This window comes from Cyphomyrmex costatus, unplaced genomic scaffold, assembly GCF_001594065.2.
Source record: "Cyphomyrmex costatus isolate MS0001 unplaced genomic scaffold, Ccosl1.0 scaffold18, whole genome shotgun sequence".
NCBI lineage: Eukaryota > Metazoa > Arthropoda > Insecta > Hymenoptera > Formicidae > Cyphomyrmex > Cyphomyrmex costatus.
In genome coordinates this window covers 1,177,245-1,203,586 of record NW_017275824.1, presented here as the reverse complement: position 1 = coordinate 1,203,586, position 26,342 = coordinate 1,177,245, and the positions used below count along the sequence as shown (strand labels likewise).

Below are 26,342 nucleotides of genomic sequence, written 5' to 3'. Positions count from 1 at the left end.
ACTGCGTTTTTACACGAAAAAACTGATAAGGTTCTCTATATGTTAATGCATTGGTAAAATATTGTTGTAACGCTATATATACCACGTAGTAATGTTACAAAAGCAATCGAGGGTAGTGAATATCAGTCATCAGTCATGACTATGCCGCTATTTTTTTATAGTATCCAAATATTTGCATTTCTGACAGAGCCTTTAATATTATACTCTGCCCCGTGTAATGGTACAGCATCATTTGTTGAGCACATCGTTCTCTCGTTAAATATACAAATGTATCCTTTTATATAACGTGCATTCATACATGAAAATTATTCACAAAATATTTTTTATTAAAATATTTCAATTTTCATTGTGACGTATATTTAATAACTTTTGTCGCAATTGGAACAATTACAAAACTAAAAGCAAACCTAATTCAGATCATTTGTAGCGTGTTCTTCCCTTTTTACCTTCTGAATGTTTTGCGGTTAATACGATCGGCCCAGTATTTTTTACCTCGTTTCCCATTTACACTCTCTCTATTCCCCCGTTTACTTTTATTTCGTAGCGCGCGGCTCTAATATTGAATCCACAGTGGAGAGTAGTTTCCACTCCTCACACCACCTTGGCCCTCCCGGCCCGCTGCAAATTTAATGACTCCGCGGATAATCGTGAGACTACTTACGGGCGAAAAGTGGCCATTTACTTGCGGGAGGATATAACAGGATTCGCCTTTAATTCTCTCGCCACATTCCACCAGCCGCGCTTAACGCCCGACCGTGTGACCCGCTTACCGTGTAAAGTAACGTCGGACCTCCCGGCCCTCTCAAGCTTTTATCGCTAATTTTTCGCGATATGTTTTCTTTAAGAGAAATGCGAGCGATCGAGCTGTTAATTAATCGAGACGCCATAGAACAATTAAAACTACTTACCCGTTACTAATTTTTCTCGCAGTATAAAAAAAATGCGAAAAAGCATTTCAGATTTATTCATCTGCTGGTTAAGCTTCTTTTCAAAGAATTTCCTCTCATTCAATGCGCGATTATCATTCAAAAAGTCCGCTGATATTATTCAAACGAATCATTTTTTAGCGCTTAGTCTGCAGTAATTTAAAGACCTTCCATTTTTCAGTCTTAATGATAAAAAGATTTTGGAGAAGTGTTAACAATGAGTAAAAATAGAAGAGTATGCAATTTTATTCAAATTTTATTAAATTGAAAATCTACTTTCATATATCTCTCGCTGTGAATGCGCAATTTAGTAATTCGATTAAATTACATAAAAAATTTAACGAGTTAGATAATATAATGTAACATAAAAATACGCAAAGTTAAAATATTTTATATATTAGCCCCTTGGTTGCCAAGTGGTATAAGGCTTATCTTATAAGGCACTTGTCAACTAAAGGGCTTATATAAGTATATATTTTATATATAAATATATTTTATACAATAAAAAATATACAAAGTTAAATAATACACAAGTTTCTAAATTTCGGCTTTCGATCTGGCTGGCTATAATTAATTCTACACACTTATCCATCCATATGTACTTATTTTATATAAATCATTTCTTTCCATACGTGTCAAAATGGTCCCTCGGCGACCGAACGCAAAAAATTCGTCACGAGGAAGCCACGCATCGTCGCGAAATGCAACCGGCCTATATTAACTACGAAGGCGTATCACGTATGCAGGCCGCTGGGCCCGGGCCCACCTCGCCTTTCTTCTCTTCGCGTGCGATGAAATTTTCATCGTGCCGGGGCCTCGGCTTACGGGATACGCGAACTCATGCGAAACCGTACCGATCTATAGTCCCACGAAATCTTTCACGCAGGGGCCGGCGCGGCGCGAGCAACAAAAGTCTGCAAAAGCGAGAAAAAGTTGTCGGTCCTCGACGAGCTGAGACCATGCACCGGCGGGCGAGACATCGAGATGAGACTTACGACCAGCTTTGAAAGCCGAATCAATTCTTTGGCTCGCCGGCGCCGAAGTCGATGTAGTCATGATTGGGCGATGTAAAAAAGAGCACGATGCAAAATCAAGGAACATTTATGTAATGATCGCGCGTGCGCGTATGTTTTCTTCAAAACGAAAAACTTAGAATATGTTATGTACACACATACCTACGAATGAGGCAATCAAACTTTACTACATAACTCTTCTAAATTGTTTTATAAAAAATTATTGTATACAAAGTCCTGTATAGTTTTGAGAGACATGTTGTGTAATGTATGTACTTTTTTAAGATATTTTAAGATGCATTTGCATCACATACACATATTCTATACGTGTGCTGCTCTACCCTGTATGTATATATATATTTCATATTTTTTAAAATAATTGTTTTCAAATAAACAGATTTTTTCAGTGAGCATATAGATTTCAAATTGAAATAATGAAGATCTGTAAATATAAAAAGTGCATATACACTTTTATAATTGCATTTCACGATGAAAGTATTATACAAATGGAAATACAAGGCATAGCAAATACAATAGCAAACAATATGCATTCGAAATTAACCAATTATAAACCAGCGAAGCTGAATGAATACTAATTTATATAACATAATAATTGTTTTAGCAATAAAACCCCCCCCCCCCCCCCCCCCCCATCCAATATATTTAGTTTGTAGACGAATAATTGGATTTAACTAGACTTTCTTTGAAGCGTATTGATATTTCAACATGTGCAATCAAATTTATCGGATTTCAAACGTTTTAGAGTAAAATTATTTATCGTTTTGTGTTATTATTGTAGCTAAAGAAACTCGCGATAGAATTAATGTAAAAATAATACACTGCAAGAAATTATCTAAAAATATAAAATTGTGCTCACGCTGTGAGCATTCATCCAAAATATTTTATATCAATCATACGAGTATATAAATTCGACACACAAGTAATGGAAAATTGAAAAAATTGATTGCAAATACTAAAAATAGAAAAATATATAAACAGAAAGTTACAAATGGATACATTTTTGTTATTTCAGTAAAACATAGTGACTGAATCGTTTGTTAAATATTCTAGTATATTGGCCAATTTTAAACGGATTCGTCCGAACGGCATGTGTGGAAGTAAATTTAATCCTCAAAAATACGGACGCGGAAAACGCGCAGGGAAAAAAAACGTTACGTGAGAGATCAGCCATGTAAGCACTATTTACGAGTACGAGATTTTAACGCAATTTCATCGGCGGAAGCCTAACGAGATTAAAAAAGAAAGAGAAGCCGATGAATTCTCATCGCTTTCAACAACACTCTGTGAAATGAATCGCGAAAGTGTACGATGCAGCAAATCGGCAAATGAGAGAGAAAGAAATTGTTCCGTTGTCGACTAGTAATAAAATGCTTCCAGCTAATCGTGTTTAAGACTCGCCGTAACATAAATTGCACGTTTACTTGCAGAAATTAGAAGATATACCGTGTAGACCATTTGTAATAAAGATCCCTGTAAATCGTGCATTTATCTTCGCAGCATAATCACCGTTAATAAGGCGGTGACATAAAAAAAATATTTTGATCATTATTTCAAAATCATCAAATAACAAATCATACAGTTTGCGAGGATTTCCTGTGCTTCTGTCAGAATCGTGTTCTGAATAGGGGTCAAGATTTACATGTTCTCGCTCCTTCCAGCGACGAGGATTTCTCCGGTTCTTTTCTAGGTGGTCCGCCGTCTGATTGAAGGAATGACGAAAGTTATGTGGGCTCCCGTGAGCGGCATCGATGCGACGCATTGAAATAAATTCCACGCGCTAATTCCGTCTCCGATTCCGTTTTATACCACAGGCAAATTTCAACGGTTCGTCCGCGGATCACTAATTAAGTTATTTCTTCGCGCAGTTCTAATTGCAATACGCGGTTTCATACTTTTTAGCTAGAATTTCGTTATCAAACACTGCTATTTCTATAAAGGCGGAATTAATAACGCTCCAAAAATGCGGCAATGCATTGAAAGTTATACGAAAATCATATGAAAATGTAAATTGAACATGTAATCTACATAATGATATATAAATAGTGAATTGCGTTTTAATTATTGACTTTTGCTTTACATGTTGCGAAAGCGACGGTATATAGGATCGTTATTAATTACCGTTGATAATTAATTATATTACGTAGTATATTTCCCTCTAATTAGCGAAAATAAAATTTATGAATGTTATAGACATTTATTCCTAATTTATTTCTTCGCGCCGGTATATCGTTGAAAAGAAAATAGTGAGCACTATAAAACTGCTATAAATGTCATGTTAACATGTAATGGTAACATAAAATGGCATACGTCCCCATTTTTTAAAGAAAATATATGTATTTCTATTTTTATTAGACATCTCTCGTAATACTATCATAATACGTTACTTTTTTTTTTACAATCAAATAAAAAATAAACATCTGTCATCAGAATCTGTTGTTGCGCAACAAATTTGATGATATTAGTTTAGTTAGGTATTTCAAACTTTCTCAAATTTGTCAAGCTTTAAAGTTTATATAACTCAATAAATATCACAATCGTTATTTAATATCTTGATATCAGTAATGTGAATAAATCAATACTTCCGTTGAAATGCGTCATTAACAATTACTGCGTTTTTGTATAATTGACAGTTGCTAGTCAATCGTAAATCGATCATCTATACGTGTATAAAGCATTAAAATTATTCCTCTACAAGCCCTTTTATCAATAAAAGTTTTTGATGTATTAATTCAGTATGACAGAGCGTTATAGATCGCAACACGTGCCAATGTGAATTATTGTCTGTAATGTTTGTCTGAGTCTCAGTATGGAAATTTAAATTTCAAATATGCATAACACCTATCTTCGTTAATTTTCGCGTGTTACTTTAGTGTACAATCGGGCTTATTGTTTCGACTTGCACAAATCGCATCATTATGCGCGCCCATCCGTGGACAAGAACATTAATACAGTTCGTTTCGCATGCCAGTGCGGATGTGTATGTATATTTCAGTTGCATAAAGTTACGAATATTTACACGCGATATCAAACATTGCTCGTGAAAACAAACACATAAAAATGACGATTTTCCAATGAATACGTGAAAATTATGGATTCGGAAAATATTAACTGCTTTTTTTTTATTAGGTGAATCAATTGTAGAGAATACGTTGAAATATTTCTTGTCCGTTTTCTATAAATTAAATGCATATTTAAAAAATCTCGGAATAGTGCTTTCTTCTCTTTTGTATCAATTTAATAAACAACATAAATATAATAAGTGAAAAAGATATATATATCAATTTAAACAAAATTTAAATAAATTTTAACTAAAGAGACACTAATGCAAACTTCGAATTTTGTTAAGATAATATTTCAGAAGAAGAAAAATATATATGTGTGTGTGATATCTAGGTACTTTCACGTATCATCCGCGACATCCAGACTGTTATAGGATCTATTATCTACTTACTTTTCGTAACAGATAATCATACAGCTTAAAACGCATTGCGTAAATGCACATTTGAAATTGATCGACAATAAGTCACCCTATACATATAAATATTATCAAACGTTTTTGAAACAGAAATTAATAAAAATAAATGCTCAAATTACAACACAGAGAATATTACGTTAAAAGATTATACATTAAAATAAAAAATATATCATAAAATGTAGGACATATTTATTTTTTTATATTTTATACAGATACATACATGATATGCATTTTCTGGATCAATGAATTTCAAACAATGATATTTAAAACGTATTATTATTCAAATTGGTATTCCAGAAATTTAATATAGAAAAACTGCAATATTCACATTTTAAACACCTGCACGTGCAATATAATCCTTAATTCATTAACGTCCCAATTCCTCTGTTAACTATCCACCACGTTAGTAAGACGCATTACATCCACTTTTGCTATATATAGCTCGGGGATGTTGTCGGAGGATGAGTAATAGCAAATATTGCAGAGCTCCCTTCTGCTCGTAATATGATGGGAAGTTCGCGAAATAATTAAGTACCGGAGTACTTAACGTAATCTAATGTCATCTTAACGAGTGTAGGATCGATAGTGCCCATAATGAAGAAGCCACGTTACCGCACGTCTTCTATGTTGTTACATACTGTCCCGTCGCGAAAATTGAGGAGGCATGTTAATCGAAAATTGAAGTGTTAGGGAAAACTTGATTGTCGTAAGCATCACCATCTAATCATCTAAAAATTGTTTCGCCTCTGTGCATCAAAATTGCAGTAAAGTTTTCTCTATCTAGTTACAGGCGCGGCACACAATGACCCTATCAATTAAAATTAAGTATCAATAATTTATAATAAACATAAAAGACGAAACTACAGTAAGAAAAGTATGCGATATATGTGAATGTATAATTTTCCATTTCATGCGATTTGAAACCGCGAAGCTGAGTCGAAATGTATAAAAGTATAGAATATGAATGCAGTTTCAACAAACTCCATCGAAACTGCAAATTGAGTTTATAGTACTGAAATTTCGTTGTATCAACAACGCTCGGAAACGTAATCAAATTTCGTTATAGCAAATATATACCATTCGAACTGTATTCGATATAACGAATTTTTAAGAACAAGATCCAGATATTCAAGAAGATAAAATTAACAATTAAAAAAAAAATATCTTTGATATTCCATTTATCGATTTTTCAATTAACGTCACTAAATAAAATTATAATAAAAATATCAAATTTGTCTCTGATTCGTATATTCAGAAGTTTTTCCAGGGAGAAATTCCGAGATCTATAAATAACGCGAGAGACAACGTATCCTCTCATTTTTGTTGACCCAGCTCACTTCGTTCCGAAAATCAATTTGCACTCCTGACGGTTTCTTGACCCGTTATACTGCTACTCTCGAAAGATCTTTAGGAAGGCTGATATCATCCCTGGTAACGACTAGAACTATATGTTCGTCTGTTGGGCACACTAATTGGATTGACAAATAGCGAATGAAATGAGGATAACGTATTCCTCTCAACAACGTGCCATTACGAATTTTCAAATCGATACTGTGCAAAGAATTTCAGTAATCCCTCAAAAATTTTTAATCTATAGAACACGATTTGCAGAATTTCTAATGAATAGTTAAAATACGAAAGTGTTTGTTGTAGAAATTTTTTATCTTATAATTTTATCTTGCGATAAAAGAAGCCATCTGAAATATAAAATATCCATCATCCATTCTTTTTTAATTGAAATTTTTTATTTAAAATGTGTGACTCACTTAAATTATAATAAAATTTATGCGCACCAAAAGCACATGCTAAAAACATAGATGAAAAATTAACTACACTAGTTGGTTCATGTCACTGTATGACTTTAAAAAAAATATTTGCACTCTTTATAAATTCTTTACAATTTGCCGTTCTACTTAATCCTCCACCATGACACGGTCAAATGTACCCCTGATACTTAGAGATTGTAAAATACCTAGAAAAATTTGCAGCAGTGGCCGTTTACAACACCGGTTAACCAATGACATTAAAAAATGGAAAAGAGAGTTGGAGTTGCGTACTCGTAAATAATAAAATATAATGGCAGTTTTATTGTGCTAGCGTCGGGTAGCGCACTTACATCACTCGAATTCAACTATACTCGAGAGTTAAACTTGTTTTGTCCTGCACGCCCTGCGGTTATCTCTTGGCAGTAAGACACTTTTTACCCTAATCCGACATTTCGTGTCGCTGTGAAATAGGTCACTCTAACTCGTGCTGGATGAAATTTTTAGTGCGCCCGTCGAACTTGGTCATAATTTTCCATTTAATATATGATATGTATTCCGTGATATTAAAAAAGCCGAGATCATTAAGATGAGTCGAATGGCCAATATTCTCTAATATTTTCTAACATTAATGACAAAATGGACTCTATCTTTTTTATTACTGCTTATAATTATATATATCTTCTGAAAAATATAATTTACCCTTCTAAAAATTATAAATTTCTTGCATGACACAATATTAACTTTACGTATCGTAATATTATACTTTCTCCGCAAAAAATCTTAAAATGTATGTACTCGTATTTATTAAATTTGACATAATGATAAAAACATAATCTTTTTACGAATTCATTTATCGCTATCTTACACTATTAGATATCGAAGGAGCAATTAACCCAACCTCTTAAATTAATGAACATTTTGTTATTTTTTATCTCCATCTCTGTGTCAAAATGTAAATCAATTTATTTCTGTGGTTAATTTTAACATTTAAATAATAAAATAAGTCAGTACATGTTCTTGAGTTAAACTGTTTATTAACTCTATTGTTTTAATGAAATTAATGATATAATATAGGTAAGAGAGCAACGTTGATCAATAGATATAATTAAAAATAACTCGAATTGGATATAATTTGATATTATCAAATTAATATTATAAAACAAAAGATGATAAAATATATCATATAACCCTCGTACAAATATGCATCTTCAAGATGAAAAATTGTAGAATCACGCAGTTTCCATTTGTAGCCCAAGCGAATAACAATAACGTTCACATTCTTCAACAAGCTGACTATTCTCAGCGCACCATTGTCTTTCGATAGCGGCTTCGCTCGCGGTGAACGTGCCCGTGAAAAATCCAGTCTCGTTAAAAGGGAACTCGGAAAACTCGTGGTGGGCGAACAATTCACGCGAGTTCTCGTGAAATTATGTTCGTGCAAGCGGTGTTTGCGAGGAGAAAAACTGAAGGAAAAGGAGATAGGATATGCGGCACCGCTTGGTTAAATGAAAAATTGAGCTTCGCTCTCTAGTCCCGCGCACCATCCGTAAAGTCTCGAGAAGCTTTAGTACGGGTGAAGAGTTTCATCGCGTTTGGAATTCTTCACGAAGACGAAACTGTCTCTAAGTAATAACGGCGGTAAAATCACGAGTTTCCACAGCCACCGCAAAATAATAGGAAAATAAATTGACCGCCATTCAGGAATGAAATTTCATTCGTATAAAACCATATTTTGCCCATGACAAAATACTGGTTGCGGTATTTTACGGGTGCCAATCAATCGCGATTGAAATCCGCATTCATGTTTGCCTGCGAGTGTAAATACGGCGAAATAATTGGCTCCGTTTCCTATAAATTTCTCTGCTTCGGTTTACCAATCCGATCGGTTTGCCAGAGTTACGTCTTCGACTAAAGCAAGAATACCCGCGGACTAAATTCTGACTCGCCTGAATAATAAGATCGTTCTCTTATTCATTGTTCATCTTCAAATACCTAGTCGGAAAACTCATTTTGTTAACAATGAAAGTAATATCCATCGTAGAATAATTAATTGTAGAAGAAACTCAATGCGGCTATTGTTGGAAAAATCTATATAACACTATTGATCTGTTAATTTAGAGCGGACGTAATCCTAATTTATTAAAATCAACTATTAACAGGCAATTAAATGTTCACAAAGTAGAATTGTAGAAAATATAATAGTTGCAAATGACAGCGAGTATGATAAGTTCGTGCTCAAAATGAAAAAAAAAACCTGTAAGAATAATAGATCGAGTTTACATTTACGTCTAAGGAGCTTAAACGACAAAAGCGGGCTCCAAATTGAATGGCAATATCCTAATGGCGAAATTAAAACCAAGAGAGCAGAATATTATTCGTAGTTGACTGCTTGCTGATGAAGCGTACACGATGCAATATGATATAATTTCGATTATATTGAATTTTTAATTGTAATTATTGTAAAAATAAATGAGAAAAAAATAAAAGTAGTTATATTGTTTCAGCTTTTAAAATAATTCATTTCATAAATATAATTCCCATGGAATGGATCAAATAACACGTTACCTTTATATAATATCGTTACTTTGTTATATACTTTTATATATATCGTTACTTTGTTATAATAACAATTGGTAATGAAAATGTTGCAAATTTTTCATAACTGTAACGGTAACATAGGATTGAAAAAGTCACTCGTTACTTGTAATAGGTTGGAAAAGTTTGTTCGTTATTGAAAAAAAAAAACGAACTCGTTACTCTTTAAAACTTTGTAATGCATCGACACGTTATTTTTGCTCGTTACTTTTTTTTAATAAACAACACGTAATAATGACGTGTTACTTTTCACAAATAACTCTTCTATCCTTAACGATTAATTACTTATACTTATTGTCATAAAAAAATGGTAACGTCATATCAAATCGTTCCTATAAAAAGTAATGACAAAAGTAACGGCGTTAGCTACTTTTCATCGCTGACAAGTCCACCAAAACACATCCTGTGATTCTTTATGTTAAAAAATTCTTATGACTGATTAAGCGGGATGCAAAAACAGCAGGCCAGAATAAACAAGCTAATGGCAAGCGATACACGAACGCGGAAAAACGATCGAAAACGTGAAGGTGCAATCAACGCAAACCAACCGAGACGCAACAGCGTGATTATTCGCTCCGAAACCCTTAACCCGATATATCGCGTAATCTTGCAACTCACGAACTTCTCCCGACGACGCGACGGTGAGGTTGCCCGATACTTTCATATCGGAGCTTATATCAGCGCTAAGAGATCTCCGATAACGCCACGAATTGCGACACGCGATGCATCGTGTTTCATACTTTACAATCTTCGCTTGTATCACCTCTGCGGGATTCGCTGCTTGCTCGTCACGGTAAGTGACGACAGCGCCGTGATCATCGCACGCCCTCGAGTTATCACCGGCTGTGTTAAGTTGTTGATTACCAAACATCACCGTCAGTGAGCGATCATCAAACGAATGCTTGCAGTTATTATTGCACACACAATCGGGAAAGCTGAGTTTTAGAAGAGGGAGGGGGGGGGTGGGCTAACTTCACAAGCATTCTTTTTTTCACATTTTCCGTTATTTCTATTGACTACCAAACGTCCGGAATGGACTACTAAACACCACCGAACGACCACCAAACGAATGGTAATGGTTATTTTTAGAATTTTAGTAGTGGAGGGCCAACTTCATACAGCCGATATCACCAACCAGAGAACGATAATAAATGTGACGATGTGACAAGTTGGCGGCGCGAGTAAAGAGACACGAGGGCAACGACGAGTCAAGCATTCACCTCCTCCATCTCCTCTTTCCTCCTCTTTGTTGGATTTATGAATACCGCCGGGTGTAAAGGGACTGTGTCTGCTTCCTGGTTATAAAGGGAGATATATGCACCTTATGGGACATCGTACATTAAACTGAACAGCCTTTGATGGTACTCATATGTACACGTAATATCGCGAATATGTTAAATGTGTATTCGTATAGGAATACGTTACGTGCACTTATGTAGCAATAAGTTCGGATATATTTTGATAACTCTTAATAGCCCTTGGTAATGTGAAGAAGATACAGTTCAAAATTGCGATAACACATAATCAGGATCTCAATGTTCTATATATTGTACCAAAACATGAAACAAATGATTTTGCTAAAGTATTTGAAAATTTAACTAGATCTACGATAAAAATAATTGTTGTTGGATTATCAAAATAATTATGTAAAATGCTCAAACTGACTGTTAAAATGTTAAAGTTTTTACAGCATTATTCGTTATACATAAGTTCCCTATATTATTTAGCAGTTCAATAAAATTATTTTCAGAGAGAGAGATTTATATCTATTTAGATTTTTTAAACATTTTAGCAAAAAATAATCGTGCTTTCAGTGATATTAATTACACAATGCGAGGATTTTAACGTATATAGAATAGGATAAACATAAAGTATAAAAGTATTTAAAAAATTGTATAGTCGTATATAACGATATACATAAATATAAATGGCAATTAAACACAAAAATCTTGCGTTCCAGATGCAGTTCTATTTTCTTTATAACGTAATATAGCAAAAAGTGACAATTGTGCACGTAGTTTATCAAACGTAATTAAGTTCGTGACTGTAGGAATGTAGCATTATCAATAATAATATCGTAGCTTTCTTATTTTTACGATGTGCGAGCTACATTCTATCATCTTATCACGCCGCATGGTTTTTAATTAAAATTCACAAGCTAGCTGCACTGAGGCGCTGAGCGAGCACATTTCAAATTCGCCAGACAGCCGACTAATAAAACGCGCAATATGCACCGTGTGAAACAATTCTCCTCTTTGAGGAAAAAAGTGACGAAAGTTAAACTAATTCGGCAACCGAATAAACGCAGAGGTATACTCGTATATATGTGTGAGATTTTCGAGAACGCTTATGGAATATTTGACGATAGCGACATTACAATGCTATTATCAGATTGTTGCCGCTCTGCTTTTTCGTTTAAATAGCAGAGAGTAGTTTAATGAAGCAGGCAAATATATGTGTAGTTTCATATGTAGTTCGTATTTCGTCGCCTCTAGCGAAACTGCGTGGATATTTAATTAATCTCGCTTGCAATTAAGCGAATCTCGTATTATAATTCCGTTAAAAATCGAGAGCATGTCTGATTCTATCTCTCGATAAATTTTTGCATGCGCATGCGCTGGCTCTTCTGTGAAATATAACACGTTCCTTTCTATTGAATCGCCCTGTTAGTATGAAATTTTGAGGAACTCGAAATCAATTTTCTGCAGCGGTAAACTTTTAGTGCTAATTATTTATAACTCATACAAAAATCTATATGCGTAATTTATTTTAAATCGTCCGTCAGGCGGGAGTCTATGGATGCAGACAGCACAGGATAGAGAGACATGGAAGCGTATGGAGGAGGTCTTCGTCCAGGAGTGAACTGCGAATGGCTGACGAAAAGAAGAAGAAAAAGAATTTATTTTAAACAATTCATTTCACTATTTTCAATTATTTCGTTCTCCTATGGTGGTGTAGTATTATTGGTGGTTTTATGAAGAGCAACATTGAAAAATGTGCGGATTGTTAACGTCTCACAAGAATATCCGTATAAATGTCGATCAACCATACATCGTAAAATCCTGGAAATTCTCACAACGGAGAGAGTCCGGATCTTTTGATATTCCGTGTGATCGACTGCATATCTTCCACATAGTGGAAGAAAAGCTCAAGAGCAGGAGAATTTCGATTTCCGTGAGGCGATCGGAACGAGACCGAACTTTGGCACTCTTCCTGAATGCCGATGAAACAGATGCAATTTCAAGCTCACGAGAAACTAGCAGATTGGATACAAGGGTGGCAGCGACGTCGCAACTGCGGCAGTGGTAAAAAAAAGGGATGCTCGACCTAGTTCTCTAAGCGGTTTCTGCACCGCACTCTGTTCTGTCGCGCGTATGATCTTCCAAGTTTAGCGACGTGCGAGCAGTTTAGCAACGTGATTGTTCTTAACAGTGCACAGTATATGCGGAGGAAACAAGCGCAAAAGCTGCTTTGCACACAAGTATTTGCGGAGTCGAGACGCGTCGCCGAGATTGGGCGACATTTACGGACGAAGAACTTGAGCGCAAAGTTTCTAACATTACTGCAACGTAGATATGCAAAGGCAGTCTTAAACTGAGTGTAAACTAGCGGTGGAACAGTATCCTTTAATACAGGGTTCCTCGCGAGTATCTTTTAGACATCGTATGCATGTATTTCATGGTGTGTACGGTATATTCTTCTTTGTTTCACCAGAAATGATATATCCTTAATCCCTTTAGACCTGATTTTAATGAAACAACGTTTCACAAAATTCGTTTTAATTCATTTTCTTCAAAATTTTAATTACTATTAATGTTACATTTGATCTCAAATGATATCGATAAAATTAAATAATTTAAATGTCATAAAATTTGATGTAAATTACTATGTATACAAGATCTAAGGGAGATCTAAGAAATTTTTTAAATGTTTCTTTTCAATTATCCTTCTGTCAATTATACCTGCACGATTTGTTCTCAAAGTAGCTTATATGTATAATTAAATACTTTTATTTTTTCTCTTTTTATAATTAATGTAATCTTCACTCTTGTTTATCTCTTTGATTCAATTTATTTAATCGAAAGTTCGATCTTCTGTACTTTGTAAAATTTTATCGAGCTCAATGAATATCTCGATGTTCATATTTAATATATCGTTTTACTCCTGCAGTTTGGGATCTAATCTTTCATATTCTGAATAATTTGATAACTTGAACTTTCTACCGCAAACTTTAGTTAACGTTAAGTAAGGCTAGACTTTCATCAAGTTTTGTGCTGACGAGAATTCTATAGCAATTTTAAGAAAATCGTACCATAGATATTGCGAACTATATCTGCGTACGAACGAGTGACAGGGACTGTTATAGTCAACGCAAATGCATTCGCAGCCGTGATTAATGCCAATCAAGCGACGATTTCGCGTTCTGAATTCGAGATCCAGTTAACGCCAGGAATCAATAGACCCGCAAACCGAACCGATTAAGGATGCACGGGCGAGTGGAACCGCAAATCTAGAAATGCAACGTGGGTGATGTTTCGGTCTGAATGCAGGATGACTAGAATTCCATAACTAGTTACATCGTTTTCCATTCCTGCGTCTACATACAGTAGTCCTACTGTCTTACCAGCCGAATGTCATACATAAAATATATTCCTAGCAAGAACGATTAACGGCAAATCGCTTCATCGATTACAGATTTATCATCAAATATATAACACGCGGATCGTATCTCTTGTATTAAAATTTTTATTTTACACGTTTTACATCTTTTAAAAATATGTGTAGATATCGATTTTTAAAACTGCGACTTCTAATATTGTGAAAATTCATTGTAATTTAACTCTATTTATTACTATTTAGATTCGTTTAATTCTCTTTCGCGCTACAGATTTATATTTAACACCTAAAGTTGAATACATTCTGCTGAAACTTTTGTGAAATATTTTTCATATGGATAAAATAATGGAAAATGACGGAATGGAAAATATAAAACTACGTGATAATATTGACTTAGCCGAATTTTCCAAGCGCTTTCCCAACGAGACGATGCTTCATCCAGGAAGCTCGCGCGCTCGAAAATCGACAAAGTCAAGGAAAAGCCGTCGAGTCACGCGTGAAACGAATTGAACGGTCTTCAAGCTCATTAAGAACGACGGTAACACGACGATTTGCCGCACATACATACGTTTACACACATATATGTACATACACACACACATGTATATATATATACATACAACGACTCGCGATCCTTGATGACCACGCGTGGTAATATCTGTCTCTCCGCTTAATAAGATGACATCGAATATCCATCGAAGAGCAAACTGTCAAAGTTTCTCCTCATCCAACAACGAATACGAATCGATTCTGCCGGCTAATAGTCTATAAATAGCGCAAAATCCGGATTAAGAAATGGATCGAACGACCCTGCGCGGAGCAGAAGACAAGAGTAACGTATAGCGTCACCCAGAGGACGCGTTTCTCCAAATAAGATATATAAAAGTTTGCGAAAACGACGTGACCTATATACCAGAGGGATCCTTAAATCTTCGCGAAAACCTTAGTTGAGAGAGTGTATTGATTCCCTATTAAAACGAATATAACCTTTACGATTAAGCATCGTACGTTTCGTATTTCAACGTTGATTAGAAAGTGCCCTACATCTAATACACGAATGTCCTTTTCGCAACTTTCTTGGTCAGTTTAGCGTAATTAAAGTTTTTAATTTTATCGATATTAAAAGTTATTGATATTAAAAGTAAGGAGCTTCTTGCAAATTGACAGGTAAGACAGAAAATAGACGACAGAATTGTTTGTTCTAGTATGACTTATTCTATTAGAGATCCATAAGTATGTCGTGCTAAGATACGAATAACCCAAATAATTCTATTATTATTCAAATTATTCTAATATATTTCAAATTTCACCAAAAGATCCACCGAGAATAAATGTCTAATATCTTTAACGTTAAGCTTCAAGCTCAGAGGAATACGGCTGTGCATCTAAATTAAAGGCATGTAGTCTTGGCAAAGCTACAGAATAGTGTGTAGAGAGGTTTCCTTAATTTTCTCCTATCATCCCTTACTACACAGAGAGCATCATGCGAGTTTACGAGCGCTGACTGCGCTTCGTAGCTTGCTTTGACCACTTTGTACTTGTAATACAGTCTACTTCAGCTTTGTTCTCTAATTTTCAAGAGAATTCCAAGAACGTATCCATTCGCCTATTGTGAAATCATCTTTCGTGAAAAGAAATATTTTCGCAAAGGATTCACTCAATCACGAAAACGTAATAGTAAAATAAAAATAAAAGAGAACATATCAAAACGTTTTCTGCGTAAATCATTTTTGTGTAACATTTTCGCAGAAAAAATTCGCTTAAAAAAATTATATTACGAGTATATACATTGTGATGTGACTGTTGTAATACAAAAATATGTCTTAAAAAATCCGATTATCGACAAAAATGTTCGTCAATGCACAACAAGAGTTATTTAATTAATTCTTCCGTTCCCAGAGTTGTTCGTAGAGACAGAAATCGTCGAAATAAAAAAGTTAAAAGATTTAATTCCAATTGTTTCTTAAATCATTTAAAAATTTGACAACGATAATGCAATAACGGAAACACTTACCGTGATTATCCTGAATCTCTTTCCCTGAGGAGTCCTTCTCGAGGATGTCCGGTATCACTTGGTTAGTTCAGGTCCTCTCGTCCTAGAGCACTCGCAGTAGTTTCTTCTCGCACATTGTTGACTTTTCTTTCAACCCTTTCGTCTGACTCTTTTCACAGCTCTTTTCAAAAGCTAGATCAGGATGTCTTGTCTTTTCACGACTTCTTGGCGAATGTGATTGACACTCGCACGGGATCCTAATCGAAGAGTCGATCCCGCGCAGATCGCGGCAAGCAAGAGGGAGAACGAGAAGATATCTCGAAAGCTCCGCTTCACACAGAGCGCAGTGGAGAACTAAGCGAAGTGCCGGCCGGTCGAGCAACCAGGTGGGCTTTTCCGAGAGCGGTTTAACCAATCGCGACTTCTCTCTCACCCCCACGTATCTTTTGCGCGCGCTCTCTCTTCCTCTCGCTATCTCTCTCTCTCTCTCTCTCTTCCTCTCTCTCTCTCTCTCTCTCTCTCTCTCTCTCTCTCTCTCTCTCTCTCTCTCTCTCTTTCTCGTGCTCCCTTCTCTACCGCGTCGCGACGCGATAGACGCACCGTTCGCCGGTTCTACGACGACGGGTCGCTTACCGCCGTAACCCCCCTCCTCCGCCTCCTCCTCCATAGGTATATAACCTTCCTACAACTGGGGGATGTGCATCCCCCAATTGAAATCAGCAGCGAAAATTCACTAAAATTCGTGATTCGAGTAAAATCTCCATTTGAAAGATTGATTACAAGATAGGAATATTTTATCGCATAGAGTGTTACGATCCACAAACAATTGTATTTATAAATAGTCAGCTTATAATGTAGATTATATGTAAATAGTGCAGTTATATTTTAAGATACTACTACACTAACAATTATTAACATTTCGGCACTAATAATTATATAATAATACTATGACTTTGCGTTGAAAATTTTAATTAGTTTCTGATTTATTTCTGGAGCCAAAGATTATTGTACATTTTATTTTTTCGAAGTTATCTTTATTCTAATTCGCGTGGAAAAAGTATTTCTTAACTTTCGCGAGCGTTCGATTGAGAACTGTCTAATCCGCACACAGAGAAGCTAGAAGCGCGCAATATTACCATGAAAGTTCAACCGCGATTGTCGTAAAATCACAAGATTTCCAGAACAGCTGGATTCGCTCTGGCGAAGTAGGTTAACCAATCGCGAATTTTCTACTCGTTCGGCGCCCTTCTTTTATTTCCCATCCACCCTATCGCGTCATCACCGAATGGTTCATTTACTTGATGTCGACCACCGCACCGGAAATTAAACGTGGAAACAGTACATTGACGGACCTCAATTCGCGAGATACTTTCAGTCGTATCTGCGGAAAAACGAAAGTTTCTCTAAACGCCTCTTTGCGCGTTGACGCTGACTCGAGGAAAAGCCACGCAAAAAAAAAGGCGAGGGATGCGCGACGCTGTCGTAGATAGAATACTCTCGACGAAAATTTACCTGGGCGTTTTACGTAAGTGTACGTGGTCCGTAACCGTGGTGTCGCCTTTCTAAAAGAAATATAAATCCTTTCAACAGCCAACGGTTTTAGTCTGTTTACCTTTGGAATTCAGGCGCGGCGGAATTAGGACGGGGAACGTGGGAATACGTCGGAGGACACCCGGCGGCGCACCGGCGACACACGTCAACTGATGCAGCGGTTCACGAGATGCAGTCTTGTACGTTGCTAATAAATATAATGTAATTTAGAAAATAATCTTGTTATACATGTACATATTATGTAAAGTCTGTAGTTGACGTGCTCTAGCACATGGCGAAACGCGTGATAACAGACATATCTCGAATAGCAGATACATCGAACAGGATATTCGCTTATTCTCCCACTATCGTGATACCATTTTACGAAGAATTTTTCGAGCGATTTCCTTTTTGCGACACATTTTATCTTCGTTACTGCAACGGAGAAAGTACGGTCTCCTTTGCCCTCGGTTCAAATTAGCTTTTCCTATTAGCAATCGCGATTAATGATGCGATCGACGTTAACCGCAATGTTTCGAAATGATGGAGTGCAGAAACTCGATAGATGAAAGAGAGAGAGAGAGAGAGTGCTGAATGACGCCATGGAGACGGTATTGACGGCAAAATCGCCGACTTTGATATGAAAATTAAGTAGTGTCGCTCCTTATCGGCGCAATTACGCATCATAGTCTTGCTCTAGTTATCCCTTGTACACGATATACAATTTCGCATCAACTTGTCATTATTTATAAAATGCGGAAACAGTAACTGGATAATTTGATATAAATATATTTTTATATGCACATGTCATATATGTAGAAATTGTGCTCTTTGCATTGAAAAATCGCTACGTTGATAAATCGCTTATTTAATGAAAAGAGCAAAGCCATTTTGTAAATGTTACACATTTTAATGAAATATTTTAATAATTATAAATCTCAAATGGCATATAGATTTTCACATATTCAAAACTAGATTTATTACGCGCACAAGATTATCCCTGTACTTTCTTCCTTTTTTCTTCTCTTTCTTTCGAGGAAGATTTGCTTTTATTTTGAAGAGTTTTCCATCAGTACACGCTCGTACGAGATTCTAGTTTGTCGGGAAAATTTTCTCGTTTATAACGTCGCGATATACGGAACTTCTCGCGGGAAGCCAATCGCTGCAGCCCACATCTAGCTAAACCAACTACCGTCATAAAACGTTAAACGACAAGTGCAATTCGCGCGAGCAACTTCACGCGAAAAATCCAGAAGACACCTTTCAATAACATCGGGAATTCCGCCTCGGATTGAGCACGATTTCGTCTAGCAAGGATTCACCCGTAGAAACGTGCTGCGCGTCGTCGTGGATTCGGACCGCGTCGTCTGTCGTGCTAAGATCGAAGGAAAAAAGAGGACGAAAACAAAGCTCGGACCGTGCGCGCGTCTATACGTGCGAACCGACGTCGAGCGAAACGTGATCGAGGCCTCACTTTCGAAGTCAGTGTCTGCAGCTAGTCGCTTTCCTAACGATCGGTCCGTATATGCTTTTACCGACTCGACGGATGCTTTTACGATGTCCGCTTTTACGTGCCATTTCCATCGACTTGGTCATTCACATTTAGTACTTATATTTGTTTATATCTGTCGTTTTTTAATACTAACAAATAATAGAGAAGATTATTCATACCCTAACAACATACTAAAACAATTTCTTATATAACGTTTAATTAATCATAAAATTGCGAAAAACTCATGACAAATCGAGAAATATGAAGACAGAAAAAGTGTTTATAAATGTTAATGCAGAATGTGACTTCACATCTATTTCATTCGAATTTACGTACAACTTCTATTTCCGGAGATTTCGAAATTCGATTGGAAATATCGAAGAAGTTTGAACAGTACGAGTTGAATATGCGGGCTCCGAAAATGTCAAACATCATTCCGCGTTGGGAGTTGCGGAATAGCATGATATCGTAAGACTTTAACGCAAAAGCGGTAATTGTAGCGAACTCGATATCTTGCTTGTCAGAGGCTCAATAACTTAGCTATGTTGGCATCTCCACAACAAACTCGTACCTTACACCAGCAATTAATTTGTTCTGTATGAAAAGCAGAATCAAACCACCAAACTAGTGCATGCTCTAACATACACAGGCAGTTCTCTCGCTCTATCTTGTCGTTTCTTTTTATATATCAGATCAAATTATAGTTTGCTAATTTTTGCATGGTCTATAATTAAAAGAGGATTAAAAGTTGAGTCTATTATTCAATTTAAATGCGGTAAATTCGATGATGATTATAACTTTCTCTTTTTTCATAATCTTACGTACAATATACAAACATAATAATAGAGTAAACTATAAATAATACAATATACTGAAAAAAATGTACTAAATTTTAATAAATATTTATTTGAATAATACTCTAGCCTAGCGATATGAATATTTATTAAATATAAATATACATTTATTTGATACAAAAGTTATTAAAATTTAATTTAATTATTATTTTATTTATTTTACTGTATCTGACTCGCGTATCTAATTACTTCAATTTCCATGACAAATCCACGATCACATATTATTTGTTAATTATTGTGGATTATTCAAATGCATGTGATCGAAACGTTGTCTTAAATTCGAATTTCAATAAAAAAAAATTTTAATCTATATAGGTTACATATGAACATTTAATGTTGGCTCTCATTGGCTTTCTACTTATATGATTTATATCTTTTTTTGATTTAGTAAATTATTTATCGTAAATAAATTTTAAACTAATAATAAGGCCTATTGACTATACGCATAACGACAGTAGACTTTATTGATTTCACGAGGAGTTGTATCCCAAAGTTGAAAATGCACAAAGTGATTAAGAATGGTAAGTAACATGAGCTAGAGACGATGATGATTAATGACGCATCGGTCATGTATCGCGTTCACGCTACACGTCTGTCCGCTTTCTAAATTATCGTTATGAATACTGATCTCAGAGCACATCGTTCACCAGGAGAATAGCGAAGATTTGTGATACGCTTCGTATATGAATGCAGAATATATCGGTAACCGGAAATGGATACTCGGCTCACATAAGCCATACTGACGCGTATAGATTTTACCGAGGATTTTACTTTCATATACTGCCGTTGCGCACAGGAAACATAATTACGGGTAAAACCCCTTGGCGCAAGAATCAAGTTTATGAGTCTTTATATCTATTAGGCAAATTCAGCTTTAACGGGAATTAATAAATTGCTGTTTATCTAAAGCCACGAGGCAAATTTTCCGTAGATGAGAGACATGCGGTTTCTATTTGTGAATTTATCTAGCTATTTAATTTACCATCGTTTAAAAAAAAAATGCTTTAACACTGATATTCTATTAAGATAATAAAATTTTACATACGTTTATCCAGATAATATAAAAGTACTGGTTTATCATTGTAAAATGCATGTATAATTGACAAGGGGTTTATCATGGCAAAACCATGTGAAAAATGATTTGAGAGCAAAACATATATTTCGTTTGCCTAGCTGTAGTCGCCGCAGAGATGAAATATTATAACGCACACGTTTTCTTCATTCCTAGATACAATATCTCGTTTCGTTTTCAGCTCCCACTGAAAGGCACATCTTGCGAATTCGGCTCAAAATTATCGTGGCGAACAAAAGTAATCTTCTCGTTTTCCCGCGTGTTTTCGACGCGTGTCACTGATCGACTAATGGAGCAGAAATGATCGAGCATTCAATCTATATTCCGTTGCGTTCGACTTCGCTTTCGAACATACGATCTTCCTTAATACGCGAGTCACGCTTTGCGAAATCTCTCGAAGTCTCGTCGATTTATTTTGCCAAGAGTAATTCGTATTCTTCGCAACATCCTTCTCTACTCCCGTGAAATCGAAATAGCTGCTCACCGCACGACACAAATCGATCTTTAACCCTCTCCACGGTCAACCCTCGTATATTACTTTTCCGTCACTTCGTATATTTTCATTATATTGTTTGATGAAATTATAATAGATAGTACAAGAGAAAGTAATATTATAGCATGTCCTTCCCATTTCTTCTTTTTTTATTTTTAATAAAATATTTTAATTAAATAAATAAGAGAGAGAGAGAGATGTAGAAGAGATGTATAATTATATAATCAAACGAACTTACTGAGTGAGGTTCGATTCGAATTATGTTGGTGGTCTTGTCCGTATGGATAATGTAGTATAGCGTCTCTGCTACGTGTAGTCCCTTGGCGCGTCTGCATGTCATTTGTTGAGAGAAGAACAAATCGCCTAGGATGAGCTTGTCTCCTTAATCTTAAACTGGGAGGGTTGAGAGTTATTAAGGGTGAGACGACTCCATACGCACAAGATCACCAGCATAATTCAAATCGAACCTATCCACTTAATGAGTTCGTTTGATTATATAATTATGCTTTGTGGTCTTGTCCGTATAGATAATGTAGATGTTTAGAAGGCGATTTGTTTCCTTACTAAGCAGAAAGCTTGAACTCCCTTTTTAAGTTCTCTAGTTCTAGTCACGAAACGTTTATAGGTTGTTATTTATGCGTGATAACGTTAACAGAATAATATGTCTATCCATAAGGAATCGTAAATATACGAATACAAAGCAAAAGTCTCAAATTAAGTGGTACATATACAATATATGTATAACTGTGAGGAAATATATAAGAAGCCCTAAATTAAGGAAGTAGTATTGAGTTATTAAACTCTTCTGAATTAATAATTAGTCGGTTATAAAAACGTGCGAAAATCTGCGACGATTCTGATCAACCCGCTTTATTAGATCCACTATTACGCCCTTCTATGCAACTAAGGAGGTTGAGGCATGACATGTACTGTGCGGCGTAAACAAATCAGTTCTAACCCCGCAGTCTTCTATAAGCTTAAACGTATTCAGCGTAATGGTCTGCTGACCTACTGCTTTATGGGGACGAACGAGAGAAATGAAGAAGGTATCGCCTAAAGAAGTCCTAAAGAAGTCTCGCGCTTCGCGTTCACTTGACGCGAGACACTACCGTGTCTCTTGATATAAGTAATTTAAATAAAAAATTTTTAATTACATATATCAAAGAAATTTAATTAATTTTTAATTTAATATCCTTATAATAATGTTTTAGCTATGTATATAAATACCAATTAAATGTTCTCAGATATCTCCAAAATTAGCGTCATTAAAACAAATACAAATTTCTCTCTGTGGAGAATATTCATTCATCACATAAAGAATGACTATCGATTTGCGTCAGATATGCCGTCTATATTGGCACGAACTTCTACTGAAGAAGACGCGTGCAAGAGTGCGACGTAATGAACAAAACCGGTTTTTTACTTTACAGGTGGGCGATACATCGTGCTACTCGTTCAACGAAAATCTAAAACACTTCCCCGCTAGACATTCTTTCGTACGTAAAATAGGTCATATCGGAAGAAACGAAAGGAATTTCCGCATTAATCGTCAGCTGATCATTGTTACGTGAAATTCATTAGCGCAGAGCATTCACGGAACAATTCGATCTAAATAATTTAAAGCAATAAATGCAGAATAATTGGCAAAAATTAATATGCAAATTATATGTAACATAAAACACATAATGCGTATGTTATCAAATCTCCTATTGTTTAATGATAAAGATAATAGAGCTATTATTTAACATAACAATCATCCTATGACCTAATTTCGAATGCAACTACTCTCTATACAAGCGCGGAAATGAAAATCCAATTGCAAATCAATAGTTAGTTGCAGATTTATAAATTCCGTTACAGAGTCACAACATAATTTAACGATTGCTACGCGAATGATATTCAGCTCTGTGACACAGCTACAAATTATCATATATGTATAAGACAGACACGTTATAAGCAAAAGAGAAAAAAAAACTTTATTAACTCTTTCGATTCTCATCAATGGCTCTTAGAATCGTCGACCACACCTCCGTTAGATTCTTCAATTCGTCTGCTGCACTTTCACCGGTCATTTATTTTCCAAAAACTTTCGTCGGTTGTCGGCATACTTTTAACGATTGTTTAACGACTATCGATTCGACGACAATGACATCTGTAAAATTTAAAATTTGATGAAATTTGTAACTTATTGATAAGAATAAATATCATATTTTAATTAATTAATCTCACCATTATTAAAAATTAATATCATAGTGATAATTTATTTTCAAAGATATCCAATTCAGATTCCAATTAAGATTCAAATATACATAATTATTCAGAAAGTTACTTATATAATAATATTTATAACATTCCTAATTAATGTGAATTCAATAGATATTAGTGTATCATTTTTTCACAATCCTGTCATTTTCAACACTGAACATCTTGTATATTTGTAACTATAAGAGCTACAGTTTTTGTGACAACAAAAACTATTTCCAAAATTAATACGAAATACTACAAAAAAGGCATTATTATTCGTTTTTGTTTCTAACGCACGAAAAAAGGATTTTTATCAATTGTGATTGTAACATAAAAATTATACGTTTATTTTTCATGATAAATAAAATAAACTCAACAATAAAAATACCACATAAAAAATTTAAATAATAGCTGCAAAGTTCATTATTACACTACATATTCCACGTGGAAATATATCGCTAACAATTCTGTACAACATGAGTATACAAAATGAGAGCAGACACTGTAAGATAATCGATTAGTCAATTCCCGCAGCTTCACTTAGGTTGGTTAATTACTTTCGTCGTTTAAACCATACCATCTATCGCTTATAAATAGCTCAACTTTGTGATCGGATCCTCTCATCAAGTTCCACCAAGATGTAATTTCATAATTGGCAAATAAGATCGGTGTATAACGGTTAATCGAGGGTTAGCTAATTTACTGTCACGGTCTGTGCATGGGACGTTAAGACATAACGACAGCCTAGCGCGGTCCAATATATCGAGCTCGTCGTGAAACTGTATTAATTCGTCGGCTTTTTGTCGATCGATCGACGGTAGGAGGCTCTGAGAAAATACGAGCGAGAGACGAGCAAGATTGTTATAGAAAGTACGGACGATAAATCTGACGTAAAACTGTGCAAGACGTGCTTTATTACGGTATTAAAAATTTTGACGAGGCTACCTTTCTCTTGATGGACCCTTTATAAAATCGCGAATTGCACATAACAAACGTCTGTACTTAGTTTATAACGCGGAATTCACAACTCGTTTCCATAGATTTATTAAAATTGTCATTATTGCCTGCTGAATCTTCATTTTTCTTTCATTCGTGTTTTATTCTTTTTGCTACAATAAGTACGCCTTTTTATGATGGAATAAAAAAACAGTTATACGTCTAATTATTTTAAACAATTAAAAGATGTTAAATATATATGTATATCACATAAGATAGATCGACAAATTAATTTGAAATTGTCTAGCGAGATAAAAATAGAATACCGACTGCAGCAGAACATCTAGAAGCAGAACGAGACACATGTAGTATGCGTATATGTACATATGGTACATACACACATGATGAACAGAATAACGCCACAATACAATTTGCCGGCACATATGTATATGCAAACAAAAAACAGTCAATTGTATATGTAGCGGGCAAGAGAACTTTATTAACGTCGGACTATATACATGTACGTGATACAATATATCGTTCGTGGTATGCAGTTCGTTGTAGATACAACTGCTGCATTCAATTACGAGAGTGCATCGGATAGGTCAATGTGCTTCGCAGGAAATGTCCGAGGCGCGATCGGTGCACTTCGCAAACGCGTGAAATTATATTAATTAGTTAGAAATTTCATTTTAGGCAATTTGAATGGAATAGTGTTTGCTGTAAAACAATTCCCTAAGAATTCTCGGAATTTCTACATTTATTCAAACTCGAGGTAAGATTAGAGAATTTTGTTGTAATGGAGCTAAATAAGAAATAATTATATTAAAATAAATTAGAGTGTAAACATTATATGCATATTGTAAATTTGTAACAGACAAAAAAAAATCATTCCACGATCGAGACTATATATTTTTTTTCTATTTGAGCCGCAAAATCTGTAAGATAGTCCTATAGAGAATTGGCTAACTATACGATATATTAACAATGAATTTCTGATGTGTATAATTGTTTTCTACTGTCATTCATATTTTTTTTTAAATAAAAACTCGCGGGACATACAATACGTGAATCTACGCACCATGCATACCACATTCATTGCTGATCGATTGCTAACATTTCTTAATTTACCGACATATAATAAAACGGCGTACGGCTCTATGTGAGACAATCAGAGTTACCGATATGACAAGGTGTATACACGCATTCTCGCAAGATGTCATTACCATCGTGAAATGTTGCGATTCTAAAAATATCAATTCGCTATTTACGTCATTCTGCTCGGCTTAGGTTGAGCTAGATGTCGTATCGACCG

At 35.2% G+C, this 26,342-nt stretch overlaps 1 protein-coding gene across 1 annotated transcript in view; it reads right to left on the bottom strand.

Annotated features, from left to right (window-relative positions):
* Positions 1-16,462, bottom strand: part of LOC108772104 (flocculation protein FLO11) — a 37,422-nt gene extending 20,960 nt beyond the window's left edge. Inside the window, exon 1 of the mRNA XM_018537559.1 lies at positions 16,428-16,462. The gene's annotated coding sequence lies outside the window, so the exon portion shown is untranslated. The remainder of the gene's footprint in view (positions 1-16,427) is intronic.
* Between the last annotated feature and the right edge of the window lie 9,880 nt (positions 16,463-26,342).